Here is a 16,988-nt window from a genome sequence, read left to right on the forward strand (position 1 = left end):
GTACCCGGGGGAAAAGTTTCTGACTGTCTACTCTATCTATTCCTCTGATCATCTTATAAACCTCTATCAAGTCACCCCTCATCCTTCGCCGTTCCAACGAGAAAAGGCCGAGAACTCTCAACCTGTCCTCGTACGACCTACTCTCCATTCCAGGCAACATCCTGGTAAATCTTCTCTGCACCCTCTCCAAAGCTTCCACATCTTTCCTAAAGTGAGGCGACCAGAACTGCACACAGTACTCCAACTGTGGCCTAACCAAAGTCCTGTACAGCTGCAACATCACTTCACGACTCTTGAATTCAATCCCTCTGCTAATGAACGATAATACTCCATAGGCCTTCTTACAAACTCTATCCACCTGAGTGGCAACCTTCAAAGATCTATGTACATAGACCCCAAGATCCCTCTGTTCCTCCACCTGACCAAGAACCCTACCATTAACCCTGTATTCCGCATACTTATTTGTCCTTCCAAAATGGACAACCTCACACTTGACAGGGTTGAACTCCATCTGCCACTCCTCAGCCCAGCTCTGCATCATATCTAAGTCCCTTTGCAGCCGACAACAGCCCTCCTCACTATCCACAACTCCACCAATCTTCGTATCGTCTGCAAATTTACTGACCCACCCTTCGACTCCCTCTTCCAAGTCATTAATAAAAATTACAAACAGCAGAGGACCCAGAACTGATCCCTGCGGAACTCCACTTGTAACTGGGCTCCAGGCTGAATATTTACCATCTACCACCACTCTCTGACTTCAACCGGTTAGCCAGTTCTCTATCCAATTGGCCAAACTTCCCACTACCCCATGCATCCTGACTTTCCACATAAGCCTACCATGGGGAACCTTATCAAATGCCTTACTAAAATCCATGTACACTACATCTACCGCTCTACCCTCACCCACATGCTTGGTCACCTCCTCGAAGAATTCAATAAGACTTGTAAGGCAAGACCTACCCCTCACAAATCCGTGCTGGCTGTCCCTAATCAAGCAGTGTCTTTCCAGATACTCATAAATCCTATCCCTCAGTACCCTTTCCATTACTTTGCCTACCACCGAAGTAAGACTAACTAGCCTGTAATTCCCGGGGTTATCCCTATTCCCTTTTTTTGAACAGGGGCACAACATTCGCCACTCTCCAGTCCCCTGGCACCACCCCCATTGACAGTGAAGACGAAACGATCATTGCCAACGGTACTGCAATTTCCTCTCTTACTTCCCACATAATCCTCGGATATATCCCGTCAGGCCCGGGGGACTTGTCTATCCTCAAGTAATAACTCCTTCAGGTCATTTTGATTTTCTTGTGGAAGGTAACTCAATAATTTATCCCAATTTTTGACAACTTCCTCATTGTCCAATCTGATTTGAGGAATGTCCAATTCAGAACCCTCTGCACTTGGATCTTCCTTCTGTGCTGTAATCATTATCGTCTTCTCCTCTTGCTTTCCTTCCCGATCAAAATACCTTTTGAGCATATTCACATCACACAATCTGTGAGATTTCTTCCTGTTTGGAGTCCTTACCAAGTAGTTCACCTCACTCAATTTTCACTCGATCTGATACGGTCCACCAAACCTGGCTTTTAAAGGCTGACCTCTTACTGGATGTAACACCAATACCTTCTGCCCAGTTGCAAAATGGTGAATTTGTGATTTCTTATCCACTTCTTGTTTCATTATATGTTGTGATACTTTTAAATGCTGTCTAGCCAACTCTCCAGCTCTATTTAATCGTTCTCTAAATTTGACACGTCGTCCAAATGGGTGGTCTCTGAATTCTGACTCATCGATTTCTTGGTAATCAATTTTAACGGTCCTCCTACTTCATGCCCAGATATTAATTCAAATGGACTGAATTTGGTCGATTCATTCAGTGTATCTCTGATGGCAAAAAGTGCAAACGGAACTCTCTTATCCCAAACATCTGGATAATCCTGACCATAAATCCCGCAACATGGCCTTTAGTGTTTGACACCATCTCTCTAGTGCTCCCTCCGATCCTGGATGGTACGCAGTAGATTTGAATTGCTTTATTCCCAAATTATCCACAACCTCCTTGAATAGTTTGGTGTGAAGTTTGATCCTTGATCTGACTGGATTTCTATTGGCAGTAAAACACCAATCTAGTAAAACATTTAAGTAGTTCTACAACCCTTTTAGCAGACATGTTGTGTAATGGGATTGCCCCTGGACATTGAGTCAACAAATCCATTATTGTTAATAAATACTTATTCCCACTTTTTGTTTGAGGTAATCAATCAAGACTCTTGTGATAGGCTCCTCAAATGCTGGAATAGGTATTAAAGATGCAGGTTTTATTGCTGCCTGTGGTTTTCCAATTAGTTGACACTTATGACACATCTGGCAAAATTCAACTACGTCCTTGTGTAGTGCAGGCCAATAAAAATGGCTTTGTATTTTAGCCTGTGTTTTCCTCACCCCTAAATGACCTCCAAGTGGTAGCTCATGCACCACTCGCAGCGCCTCCTTTCTATACCCTACTGGCAAAAACAATTTGATGAATCTCTGCCCGTTTCTCATCTGCTTGAATGTGTGATGGTCTCCATTTCCTCATTAAGACATCATTTGTTAAGTAATAACAGACAGGAATGCATTCACTTTCTTTCTCAGTAAATGCCTTTTGATATCACTGTTTCAACACCTCGTCTTTCTGCTGTAATTCCATCAGTTTAGCAGAGCTAAAGGTACTAGCATTCTTACCTATTTGCTCCTGCTCTGTCACACTTATCCGATCGAAGCAAGTTTAGGATAACACTGTGTCAGCTTCCTTATCTGTGCCTTTTGATCTCTCCTGTTTCAGCTCGTGCCTCTGTGATCTTGTGATCACATAATCAGGGAAAATTACTGGATAAACATTCTCCAAGTCTTCAGTTGCCTGCCTATCCACTGGCCTTTCAACTACAGTAGGCAGCACGCCTACTGGTGAGTCAGCTGTATCATTTGCAAGGACAGATTGTATTCCTGGAGCTGAGAGTTTGTCCAGGGCTCCTACTACAAATCTGTCACTCTTCTCTGGACTCTCTCGCCTCACTTTACATAACTCAGCACTTCTTAATCTCGCTGTGAATTCCTGTTACCAGTACCTTTTCTGGCAATAGTCCCTCAGGAGTACAGCATCACAGACTGGGAGGATCCTGTGTCCCTTAACACTGTAACCTCCTGACCTGCTGCTCCTGGCCTGTGTGAATAAACGTTCCCCTCGCATGTCTATTTTTTGAAGCAGATCTGACACCTCCTCCGCAACCACCCTCTGATCATCTTGTACACTCTGAGCCAGCTGTCTAACTTCCCTTGTGCTCTTTTGTTACTAGTCCAACAAGACTCCCAGGCTTATCTGCTCTCCCAATCCTGTGATTTTGTGGGGCCCACTTTATTACAATGGGAACACCGGAGCTTTTTAACTTCTTTGTCCACCTCAAGGGTTTCTTTTTTTCCCTGCGGTAAGTTATCCTTATGATCTTCACCGAGACCTACCTTTTCCTTTCCACGTGAGGATGTCTCTTTGCTCCAGTATCTACCCCTCATGGACTGAAATGGATTCTGGGAGGCAAAACCGGGTTTTATGGGGCCAGCTCATAATCATCAGCCCCATTCAGCCGCCAGCCTTGCTGTTTTAACCCTCTGCTCTTCAACACCAGTTCACATTACTCCCTCACTGAGCCTCCTCTCAATCTTGACCTCCAGCCTTTTTAAGCTGACTTTCCTTTTTAAGTGTCGGTTTTTGAAGTCCAAAGCCTCTCTCTTTTTCTTTCTCAGCACTCTCTTTCTTCCCCCTCTCTTCTGCTTCTAATCATAACTCAAACTATCTTATTTCTGCTGCCCTTTCCTTATCGCTCACCTCTAACTCAAGCTGCTTCGTTTGCAATTGAATCCTTGCCAAGTCTGCAGGTTCTGATGGTTTCTCCGGCAAGTTTAAACTCCGAGCGACTGCTGTAATTATCTCTCCTTTCCTCACAGAAGCAGGCAGCTCCAGCTTCTCGGCTAATTCCTGCAGCTTGGTCTTATTCCCCTTTTGCAAACCTTCCAAAGTCACCGCGTCCCCATCCAGAAGATGTTTTGTGACTGAAAGAGTCATCCCTATCCCAAGGTCTGTCTACCGAACCAAACCAACACCAACAAATACGGACACTAGCACCTACCACTCGCTGGGTAAAATCCCACAAGGTGCCCCCAATCTGTTATGGACTAGGGCAGACCACTCAAAACATTCTCAACCTGGCAGCCCTTAGACATAACTTTGCAATCTGCTCCGGTAAGCGTACAGTGTAAATTACCCGGACTAAAATAGTTAGGTTGACGAACAGATTTTAAAACAGGCGAAAGTTTCTTCACAAAATTACACAATGAAACACAAAGAACAGAATAAAGAACCCCTACAGAACTCTGTCTATCCAAGCTAGACATAATTATGCTGTTCTGAATATACACAACAGTCCCAATAAGTAAACTCCCTTTAATACCCCCAGGACAAATGGAACACATGCTTACTGGTTGAAGTTGATGGGCAGAAGGGAGAGAGAGACTTTCCACACAGCTCTGTGTTGAACCTCTTACCAGGTCAGACTGAACTAAATCGCTCAGCTCAGCTGGAGAGCTGGCCATTCCCCTTTCTTTATACAGGTCACTTCTAAAACATGACCACTTTGGCCTGAAGTCTCATCTGTTTACATATAAACTAAAGGCCTCTGAGAATCCTTTCCATCTCTGTACCAAACCAGACGGATCGGAGCCCGGCCCGGTTTATGGCCCCTCTGAAAAAAATCAAAGACAGAGCCACCTTGAGCCAAGGAACAGCCTTTTAAAAAAAAGATGAGCTTTGTGACCCAATGCCATGCTCACTCAGCACTGACCTTCCCACAATGCCGTGGTCACTCAGCACTGACCTTCCCACAATGCCGTGCTCCCTCAGCATTGACATTCCCACAATGCCATGGTCACTCAGCACTGACCCTCCCACAATGCCGTGCTCCCTCAGCACTGACCTTCCCACAATGCCATGCTCCCTCAGCATTGACATTCCCACAATGCCATGGTCACTCAGCACTGATCTTCCCAAAATGCCATGCTCCCTCAGCACTGCTCTTCCTACAATGCCGTACTCCCTCAGCACTGACCTTCCCACAATGCCGTACTCCCTCAGCACTGACCTTCCCACAATGCCATGCTCCCTCAGCACTGACCTTCCCACAATGCCGTGCTCCCTCAGCATTGACATTCCCACAATGCCGTGCTCACTCAGCACTGACCTTCCCACAATGCCGTGCTCCCTCAGCATTGACATTCCCACAATGCCGTGCTCACTCAGCACTGACCTTCCCACAATGCCATGGTCACTCAGCACTGACCTTCCCACAATGCCATGCTCCCTCAGCACTGACCTTCCCACAATGCCATGCTCCCTCAGGACTGAACTTCCCACAATGCTGTGCTCCCTCAGCACTGACCTTCCCATAATGCCGTGCTCCCTCAGCACTGACCCTCCCAAAATGCCATGCTCCCTCAGCACTGCTCTTCCCACAATGCCATACTCCCTCAGCACTGACATTCCCACAATGCCGTGCTCCCTCAGCACTGACCTTCCCACAATGCCATGCTCCCTCAGCATTGACATTCCCACAATGCCGTGCTCACTCAGCACTGACATTCCCACAATGCCCTGCTCCCTCAGCATTGACATTCCCACAATGCCATGGTCACTCAGCACTGACCTTCCCACAATGCCATGCTCCCTCAGCACTGACCTTCCCACAATGCCATGCTCCCTCAGGACTGAACTTCCCACAATGCTGTGCTCCCTCAGCACTGACCTTCCCATAATGCTGTGCTCCCTCAGCACTGACCTTCCCACAATGCCGTGCTCACTCAGCACTGACCCTCCCACAATGCCGTGCTCCCACAATGCCACGCTCCCTCAGGACTGACCTTCCCACAAAGCCGTGCTCCCTCAGCACTGACATTCCCACAATACCGTGCTCTGTCAGCACTGACCCTCCCACAATGCCGTGCTCACTTCGTACTGGACCTCACATAATGCCTTACTCCCTCAGCACTGACCTTCCCACAATGCTGTGCTCCCTCAGCACTGACATTCCCACAATGCCGTGCTCCCTCAGCACTGACCCTCTCACAATGCCGTGCTCCCTCAGCACTGACCCTCTCACAATGCTGTACTCCCTCAGCACTGGCCCTTGCACAATGCCGTGCTCCCACAGCACACTGACCTTCCCACAATGCCGTGCTCCCTCAACATTGACCTTCTCTCAATGCTGTGCTCATTCAGCACTGGCCCTCCCACAATGCCGTACTCCCTTCGCACTGACCCTCCCACAATGCCATGCTCCCTCAGCACTGGCCTTCCCACAATGCCGTGCTTACTCAGCACTGACCCTCCCACAATGCCGTGGTCACTCAGCACTGACCTTCCCATAATGCTGTGCTCCATCAGCACTGACCTTCCCACAATGCCGTGGTCACTCAGCAGTGACCCTCCCACTATGCCGTGCTCTGTCAGCACTGACCCTCCCACTATGCCGTGCTCTGTCAGCACTGACCCTCCCACAATGCCGTGGTCACTCAGCACTGACCCTCCCACAATGCCATGGTCACTCAGCACTGACCCTCCCACAATGCCGTGGTCACTCAGCACTGACCCTCCCACAATGCCGTGCTCCCTCAGCACTGACCCTCCCACAATGCCGTGCTCCCTCAGCACTGACCCTCCCACAATGCCGTGCTCCCTCAGCACTGACCCAGGAGTTGGAATCACAACACTGTTTGACTCAGCGACCTATTAAGTCAGCCTCTGAGGCGGCATAGAGCAGTGTCTATTCCTGATTCTTGAGATGGCTGGCAACAGACAGTGGCCCTGGGGCTTTTTGTTTGTGGTTAGAATAAAAAATAGAACAGTGCCCATGTGTCGGTGAGTGGGCTGTGAGTCTGAGTGTGACCACAATCTCAGCTGGGACATCGCACATCTGACGGCGTTCAGCTTGCCGAATAGTTCGCGAACCTATGTCCAATCTCCATCATCCAATCTCCTCGCGATGTGGAGTGCGAGAGAGTACCTCCATTCTGAAAACGAGTGCGCACATTCTGCCCTGAACTCTGGGAGAGTAGAGCGAGAGTGGGCGATTCAGCCCTTCCTCTCTATTTCACCCCCCCCTCCCCACCCCTCCCCATTCGCTTCAATCAATCCCTGTCCCTGAGCGGTCCCTGGTTTTGCCTCACCCGTAAGTCCTATCCAACTGGTAAAACAAACCGTTCGACATTGAAAATGAACAGTTGACCCAACGCCTTTTGTGGGACCGATTTCCCAATTACTGTCAGAGGGTCAGTTCGGACGGGGTAGGAGGGTCAGTAGGATGGTGTGTGTATGGAATGGGCTGCCAGAGGAAGTGGTGGAGGCTGGGACAATCAAAAGGCAACTGGGTGGGTGTATGAGCTGGAAGGGCTATGGGCCAAATGCCGACAAATGGGAATAGATGAGGTTAGGATATCTGGGTTGGCACGGATGTGTTGGGCCGAAGGGTCTGTTTCCGTGCTGCACATCTCTATGACTCTAATCAAGGAATGAAAGGTCTAGACTTGCAGCAGAGAAGGCAGATCCACACTGGGAAAGGTCTTCCCTCTGTTCCATCCTGAATTACAGTCGGTGCCCAAGCCTCCTCTATAACTTGTGGGATCTTTCCTTGTGATTCCAGATCTGGCGTCAATCTAGACTGCACCCCCTCGCAGGGTGACGACTCCTTCCTGAGGTAAATGACACAGAGTCACTCCCGGGGAAGGGGCCATTAACAATGAGGGTGGAGGAAGAGGGGGGGGGGGTGGTAGTGTCTGTGCTACTGCAGCACAGAGGGGGAGTGAGCAGAGGGGGAGTGCACAGCGTTGGGATCATAGACCACTGCGCTCCTGAATGTGAACTCTGTGTCCAGTTCCGGTCGCCCTGTCACAGGAAGGATATTGTTAAAACTGGAGAGGGTTCGGAAAAGATTGACCAGGATGTGCCAGGACTGGAAGGTTTGAGATATCAAAACGGGCTGGTACGTTTTTCACCAGAGCGTCGAAGATTGAGGGTGGGGGAGGGGTTGGTTGGGGGGGGAGGGGGGTGGGATTTGGGTGGCCTTATGGAAGTTTCTAAAAACCTTGAGGAGACATTAAAAAAAGGTGAATAATGAGGATCTTTTCCCTAGGGTGGGGAGTTCAGAACTAGGGTTCGTACTCTTAAGGTGAGAGGACAAAGATTTAAAAAGTGCAGCTTTTTCCCCACAGGGAACGACTCAAGTGTGGAATGACCTTCCTGAGGAAGTGGGGGATGTGGGTACAGTTTAAAAGGCATTGGGATCAGGACATGAACAGGACAGGGTTGGAGGGATATGAGCCAGGAGCAGGCAGGTGTGGGACTAATTTAGTTTGGGATTAGGATCAGCATGGACTGGGTAGGCCGAAGGGTCTGTTTCCGTACTGTCAGACCCCCTGAGTCCGTAACTCACAGTCTGCGTCTCCAAAAAACTCTCACTAACACATGCCTCGGGCATTGAGGGGAAAGACTGCCTTCTGCAGGCAAAACTGACACATCCTGTGAGCTAACTTGTTTTTCAATTTAGCTGCCAACAGGATGTGGCAATTTTCACACCTTCTCACCACTGTTTACTCTATTCAGGTCTCTCTATCTCTCTCCCTCTCTCTGTATGTTTGACAAACAACATGAAACTGGGTCACAATTTTGGACCAGACTTTGATCTACCCATTTCCCCAAACCACTGCTACGGCCTACTCAAAGGCCCAACATTTATTTATTAATTCACGGGGTGAGGAGGTAGCTGGTTGGGCCAGTATCAATTGCCCGTCCCTATTACCCAGAGGGCAGTGAGGGGTCAACCACGTTGCTGATGGTCTGGAGCCACATGTAGGCCCAGTGAACCAGATGGGTTTTTCCCAACGATGGATTCCCAGTCAACATGAGGCTCAATTCCAGATTCGATTCGTAAAATACAAACTCCATCTCCTGCCATGCTGAGACACAAATTGGCCAGATGTCCCACACCATTGACACGGAGCCAATGGAGATTTTACCCCCTGCTTTTGGAGGTGTCTGCATCTTGGGGCAGGCGAACGTAATTCTATTAGTTTCAAAATACTGATGGAAAAGGGTAGACCAGAGCTAAACGTTGAAGTCCTAAATTGGAGGAAGGCTAATTAATAGGCAAGAACTTTCGAAAGCTGATTGGGGGCAGATGTTCGCAGGTAAAGGGACGGCTGGAAAATGGGAAGCCTTCAGAAATGAAATAACAAGAGTCCAGAGCCAATATATTCCTGTCAGGGTGAAAGGGAAGGCTGGTAGGTGTAGGGAATGCTGGATGACTAAAGAAATTGAGGGTTTGGTTAAGGAAAAGAAGGAAGCATATGTCAGGTACAGTCAGGATAGATCGAGTGAATCCTTAGAAGAGTATAAAGAAAGTTGGAGTATACTTAAGAGGGAAATCAGGAGGGCAAAAAGGGGACATGAGATAGCTTTGGCAAATAGAATTAAGGAGAATCCAAAGGGTTTTTACGAATATATTAAGGACAAAAGGGTAACTAGGGAGGGAATAGAGCCCATTAGCAAGGTGGCCTTTGTGTGGAGCTGCAGGAGATGGGGGAAGATACTAAACGAGTATTTTGCTTCAGTATTTACTGTGGAAAAGGATATGGAAGATATAGACTGTAGGGAAATAAATAACGACATCTTGCAAAATGTCCAGATTACAGAGGAGGAAGTGCTGGATGTCTTGAAACGGTTAAAGGTGGATAAATCCCCAGGACCTGATCAGGTGTACCCGAGAACTCTGTGGGAAGCTAGAGAAGTGATTGCTGGGCCTCTTGCTGAGATATTTGTATCATCGATAGTCACAGGTGAGGTGCCAGAAAACTGGAGGTTGGCCAACATGGTGCCACTGTTTAAGAAGGGCGGTAAAGACAAGCCAGGGAACTATAGACCGGTGAGCCTGACCTCAGTGGTGGGCAAGTTGTTGGAGGGAATCCTGAGGGACAGGATGTACATGTATTTGGAAAGGCAGGGTCTGATTAGGGATAGTCAACATGGCTTTGTGCATCGGAAATCATGTCTCACAAACTTGATCAAGTTTTTTGAAGAAGTGACAAAGAGGATTGTTGGGGGCAGAGCAGTGAATGTGATCTATATGGACTTCAGTAAGGCATTCAACAAGGTTCCCCATGGGACACTGATTAACAAGGTTAGATCTCATCGAATACAGGGAGAACTGGCCATTTGGATACAGAACTGGCTCAAAGGTAGAAGACAGAGGGTGGTGGTGGAGGGTTGTTTTTCAGACTGGAGGCCTGTGACCAGTGGAGTGCCACAAGGATCGGTGCTGGGTTCTCTACTTTTCATCATTTATATAAATGATTTGGATGTGAACGTAGAAGGTATAGGTAGTAAGTTTGCAGATGACACCAAAATTGGAGGTGTAGTGGACAGTGAAGAGGGTTACCTCAGATTACAGCAGGATCTGGACCAGATGGGCCAATGGGCTGAGAAGTGGCAGATGGAGTTTAATTCAGATAAATGTGAGGTGCTGCATTTTGGGAAAGCAAATCTTAGCAGGACTTATACACTTAATGGTAAGGTCCTAGGGAGTGTTGCTGAACAAAGAGACCTTGGAGTGCAGGTTCATAGCTCCTTGAAAGTCGAGTCACAGGTAGATAGGATAGTGAAGAAGGTGTTTGGTATGCTTTCCTTTATTGGTCAGAGTATTGAGTACAGGAGCTGGGAGGTCATGTTGCGGCTGTACAGGACATTGGTTAGGCCACTTTTGGAATATTGCGTGCAATTCTGGTCTCCTTCCTATCAGAAAGATGTTGTGAAACTTGAAAGGGTTCAGAAAAGATTTACAAGGATGTTGCCAGGGTTGGAGGATTTGAGCTACAGGGAGAGGCTGAACAGGCTGGGGCTGTTTTCCCTGGAGCGTCGGAGGCTGAGGGGTGACCTTATCGAGGTTTACAAAATCATGAGGGGCATAGATAGGGTAAATAGGCAAAGTCTTTTCCCTGGGGTGGGGGAGTCCAGAACTAGAGGGCCATAGGTTTAGGTTGAGGGGGGAAAGATATAAAAGAGACCTAAGGGGCAACTTTTTCACACAGAGGGTGGTACGTGTGTGGAATGAGCTGCCAGATGAAGTGGTGGAGGCTGGTATAATGACAGCATTTTAGAGGCATTTGGATGGGTATATGAATAGGAAGGGTTTGGAGGGATATGGGCCAGGTGCTGGCAGGTGGGACTAGATTAGGTTGGGATATCTGGGTCGGCATGGACGGGTTGGACCGAAGGGTCTGTTTCTGTGCTGTACATCTCTCTGACTCTATGTTGCAACCCCACGCACTGTACAATTGCAAACTCCCAACCGTTCTGTCACTTGCAAAACTCTCAGCCGGTTAGAGACAGTTAGAGTGTCTCAACAATCTAGAGAGTTACATACTTCTAACTGAATTCCACATAAATAATCACTCTTGCGCCATGAGGGATCTTATCCTAACACAAGCTTGCTGACAATTGTAAACTCTGCAGTAGGTCTTTTGCCCCAAACGGCGATTTTCCAGATCCTCGGCTGCTGCCTGAACTGCTGTGCTTTTCCAGCACCACTCTAATCTAGAATCTGTCCCTCTTGTCCTCTTGGGGTCTAATCCCCGGATTAATGCCGGAATCACATGCAAATTAGCATAGGGATAAGGAAGCTGGGGGAGTAAGCATGTGGCTATGGGAGCGGTGTGGAAAAGAGGGGTTTCATTACGTGGGGCGTTGGCATCTGTTTTCGAACTGGGGGGAGGAGCTGTACCGATGGGACACATGAACCAATCCTGAACCAGTGTTCTCGCAGAATGGATAAATAGGGTGGTCAACTGGACTTTAGGGGAGTCAGCGGGAAGGGACAGGGAAAACGACAGGGAGGATGATGTTAAATAAAAAGGTAAGCAGCAGGTGAGCTCGTGTGCGGGAGGGTTTAACTACAAGGCAGCCTGTGAAAAAAGCAAAATAAGGAGGGATACCTCAGGAGATATTATTAGAGATGTCAGAAATCGTGAGGGTATGAACACGAGCATAAGGGCACTTTACCTGAATGCTCGTAGTGTTCGTAACAAGGTACTGAGTTAACGGCGTAAATTATTGGGAAGGTCTATGATTTAGTAGCCATTACAGAGACATGGTTGCAGAATGGGAGTTAAAGACCCAGGGGGTGTCCGACTATTCAGAGGGACAGACAGGAAGGTAAGGGAGGTGGTGTAGCTCTGATAGTTAAGGATGACACCAGGGCAGTGCTGAGATACCGGCTCTCAGGAGCATGAGGTCGAATCCGTTTGGGTGGAAATGAGAAATTCTAGGCAAAAAAAAAGGTCACTGATAGGCGTAGTCGATAGGCCGCCAAATAATAACATCACATTGGAGTGGGCAATAAACAAAGAAATAACTAATGTCTCTAAAAATGGTATGACTATTGTCATGAGGGATTTTAATCTACATGAAGACTGGTCAAACTAGTTCAGTCAGGGTAGCCTTGAGGAGGAGTTTGTTGAGTGTATCTGTGATAGTTTTGTTGAACAGTATATTATGGAACTGATGAGGGAGCAGGCCATCCTAGATCTAGTCCTGTATAATGAGACAGGAATAATTAACCTCATAGTCAGGGATCCTCTTGGAAGGAGTGATCACTGTATGGTTGAATTTAGAATACAGATGGAGAATGTGAAGATAAAATCCAAGAGCAGGGTCCTGTGCTGAAATAAGGGAGATAACAATCAGATGAGGGAGGAGTTGGCTAAAGTCGACTGGAAACAAAGACTTTATGGACAGTTGATGAGCAGTAGAGGACTTTCAAAGAAATTTTTCAAAGTGTTCAGCAAAAGTATACTCCAGTGAAAAGGAAGGACTACAGGAAAAAGGGGTAGTCTGCCATGGGTGTCTCAGGAAATAAGGGAGGCTATCAAATTGAAAGAGGAGGCATTCAAAGTGGCCAAAAGCAGCATGAAATTAGAAGATTGAGAACACTTTAAAGGTTAACAAAAAGCCACAAAAAGAGCTACAAAGGAAAGATAAAACATGAGAAAGAACTACCACAATATAAAGACAGATAGCGAAAGTTTCTATAAATATATAGATCAAAAAAGAGTGGCAAAAGTAAATGTTGGTCGTACAGAGGATGAGAAGGGGCATTTAGTCATGGGATACGATGAAATGGCTGAGGTATTGAACAGGTATTTTGTACCGGTCTTCACAATGGAGGATACTAATAACATGCCAGTAATTGACAAAGAGACAAAGGTAGGTGAGGAGCTGGAAACGATCATTATTACAGAAGAGGTAGTGTTGGGCAAGCTAATGGGGTTAAGGATAGACACGTCTCCTGGCCCCAGTGGATCCTATCCGGGGTATTGAAGGAGATGGCAGGAGAAGTAGCAAGCGCACTTGCGGTAATTTTCCAAAGTTCACTGGACCCTGGGGCATTCTGAGCCAATTGGAAAACAGCAAATGTGACGTCACTGTTTAAAAAGGGAGGTAGGCGAAAGCTAGGGAATTATAAACCCAGTGAGCTTAACCTCTGTAGTGGGGAAGATTCTTGAGTCTAATATCAAGGAAGAAATAGCAGGACACCGCGGTATAAATTGTCATGTTGGGCAGACACAGCATGGGTTCATGAAGGGTAGGTCATGTTTGACAAATCTTTTGGAATTCTTTGAAGACATTTCGAGGAAGGTGGACAACGGGGACCCAGTGGATGTGGTGCACCTAGATTTCCAAAGGGCCTTTGACAAGGAGACGCACATGAGGCTGCTGTGTAAGATAAGGATGCATGGCATTAGGGGGTAAAGTATCAACGTGGATAAAGGATTGGTAACTAACAGGAACTAAAGAGTGGGGATAACTGAGTGCTATTCTGGCTGGCAATCAGTGATGAGTGGTGTGCCTCCGGGATCGGTGGTTGGGACTGCAATTATTTATAATTTATACAGATGATTTGGCGTTGGGGACCAGGTGTAGGGTGTTAAAGTTGGCAGACGACACTAAGATGAGATCAAAGTGTGCAGACGACTGTGAAACTTTGCAAAGGAACATAGTTTGTGAGTGGGCAAAGGTCTGGCAGAGGGGAATGCAATGTTAGTAAATGTGAAGTCATCCGTTTTGGGAGAAGTAACTTTAAAAAGAACTGTGACTTAAATGGTAAAAGCTCGCAGCTTGCTGCTGTGCAGAGGGACCTGGGTGTTCTTGTGCGTGAATCCCAGAAGGTTGGTCTGCAGGTCCAACAGCCAATTAGGAAGGCAAACGGAATTTTGTCCTTCATGACTAAAGGGATTGTGTTTAAAAACAGGGAGGTGATGTTGCAGCTGTACGGGGTGCTGGTGAGGCCACACCTGGAGTAGTGTGTGCAGATTTGGTCTCCTTACTTGAGAAAGGATGTCCTGGCACTGGAGGGGGTAGACAGAGGTGTGACTAGGTTAGACTAGGGGGTTTGGCTTACGAGGAGAGACTGAGTAAACTGGGATTATATTCATTGGAATTCAGAGGAATAGGGGGGATCCTTACAGAAACATATAAAATTATGAAGGGGATGGATAAGATAGAAGCAGAGAGGATGTTTCCACGCCTGGGTGATACGAGGACAGGAGAGAATGGCCTCGAGATTCCGGGGAGCAGGTTTCCAACAGAATTGACAAGGAGCTTCTTCACCCAGAGGGTTGGGAATCTGTGGAATTCCCTGTCCAGGGAAGTAGTAGATGTTATGTCCATAAAAGTTTTAAAAGCGAAGGTAGATTTTTTTTTGAACAGTGCATGAATTAAGGGTTACAGTGAGCAGGTAGGTAAGAGAAGCTGGGGTCCCAGAAAGATCAGACACGATCCTATTGAAGGGCAGAGCAGGCTCGAGGGTCAGAGGGCATACTCCTGCTCCGAGTTCCTATGTTCTTGTGCAGCACTCCCTCAGCACTGACCCTCCCACAGTGCCCATTCCCTCAGCACTGACCCCCCGACAGTGCGGCGCTCCCTCAGCACTGACCCTCCCACAGTGAAAACACTCCCTCAGCACTGACCCTCCCACAGTGCCCATTCCCTCAGCACTGACCCCCCGACAGTGAGGCACTCCCTCAGCACTGACCCCCCAACAGTGAGGCACTCCCTCAGCACTGACCCCCCGACAGTGAGGCACTCCCTCAGCACTGACCCCCCGACAGTGAGGCACTCCCTCAGCACTGACCCCCCGACAGTGAGGCACTCCCTCAGCACTGACCCCCCGACAGTGCGGCGCTCCCTCAGCACTGACCCTCCCACAGTGCCCACTCCCTCAGCACTGACCCTCCCACAGTGCCCACTCCCTCAGCACTGACCCTCCCACAGTGCCGCACTCCCTCAGCACTGACCCCCCGACAGTGAGGCAGTCCCTCAGCACTGACCCCGCGACAGTGCGGCGCTCCCTCAGCACTGACCCTCCCACAGTGCCCACTCCCTCAGCACTGACCCTCCCACAGTGCCCACTCCCTCAGCACTGACCCTCTGACAGTGCAGCACACCCTCAGCACTGACCCCCTGACAGTGCCCACTCCCTCAGCACTGACCCCCCGACAGTGCGGCACTCCCTCAGCACTGACCCTCCGACAGTGCGGCACTCCCTCAGCACTGACCCTCCCACAGTGCGGCACTCCCTCAGCACTGAACCTCCGACAGTGCGGCCCTCCCTCAGCACTGACCCTCTGACAGTGCAGCACACCCTCAGCACTGACCCTCCCACAGTGCCCACTCCCTCAGCACTGACCCTCCCACAGTGCGGCACTCCCTCAGCACTGACCCTCCGACAGTGCGGCGCTCCCTCAGCACTGACCCTCCCACAGTGCGGCACTCCCTCAGCACTGACCCTCCGACAGTGCGGCAGTCCCTCAGCACTGACCCTCCGACAGTGCCCACTCCCTCAGCACTGACCCTCTGACAGTGCGGCACTCCCTCAGCACTGACCCTCCGACAGTGCGGCACTCCCTTAGCACTGACCCTCCGACAGTGCCCACTCCCTCAGCACTGACCCTCTGACAGTGCGGCACTCCCTCAGCACTGAACCTCCCACAGTGCGGCACTCCCTCAGCACTGACACTCCGACAGTGCGGCACTCCCTCAGCACTGACCCTCCGACAGTGCGGCACTCCCTCAGCACTGACCCTCCGACAGTGCAGCACACCCTCAGCACTGACCCTCCCACAGTGAAAACACTCCCTCAGCACTGACCCTCCCACAGTGCCCACTCCCTCAGCACTGACCCTCCCACAGTGAAAACACTCCCTCAGCACTGACACTCCGACAGTGCCCACTCCCTCAGCACTGACCCTCCCACAGTGCCCACTCCCTCAGCACTGACCCTCCCACAGTGAAAACACTCCCTCAGCACTGACGCTCCGACAGTGCCCACTCCCTCAGCACTGACCCTCCGACAGTGCGGCGCTCCCTCAGCACTGACCCTCCGACAGTGCCCACTCCCTCAGCACTGACCCTCCGACAGTGCCCACTCCCTCAGCACTGACCCTCCGACAGTGCGGCACTCCCTCAGCACTGACCCTCCCACAGTGCCCACTCCCTCAGCACTGACCCTCCCACAGTGCGGCACTCCCTCAGCACTGACCCTCCGACAGTGCGGCCCTCCCTCAGCACTGACCCTCCGACAGTGCCCACACCCTCAGCGCTGACCCTCCGACAGTGCCCACTCCCTCAGCACTGACCCTCTGACAGTGCCCACTCCCTCAGCACTGACCCTCCCACAGTGCGGCACTCCCTCAGCACTGACCCTCCGACAGTGCGGCACTCCCTCAGCACTGACCCTCCGACAGTGCGGCCCTCCCTCAGCACTGACCCTCCGACAGTGCGGCCCTCCCTCAGCACTGACCCTCCGACAGTGCGGCCCTCCCTCAGCACTGACCCTCCGACAGTGCGGCCC

The sequence above is a fragment of the Chiloscyllium punctatum genome, chromosome 34 (assembly GCF_047496795.1).
Source record: "Chiloscyllium punctatum isolate Juve2018m chromosome 34, sChiPun1.3, whole genome shotgun sequence".
NCBI classification, from domain to species: domain Eukaryota; kingdom Metazoa; phylum Chordata; class Chondrichthyes; order Orectolobiformes; family Hemiscylliidae; genus Chiloscyllium; species Chiloscyllium punctatum.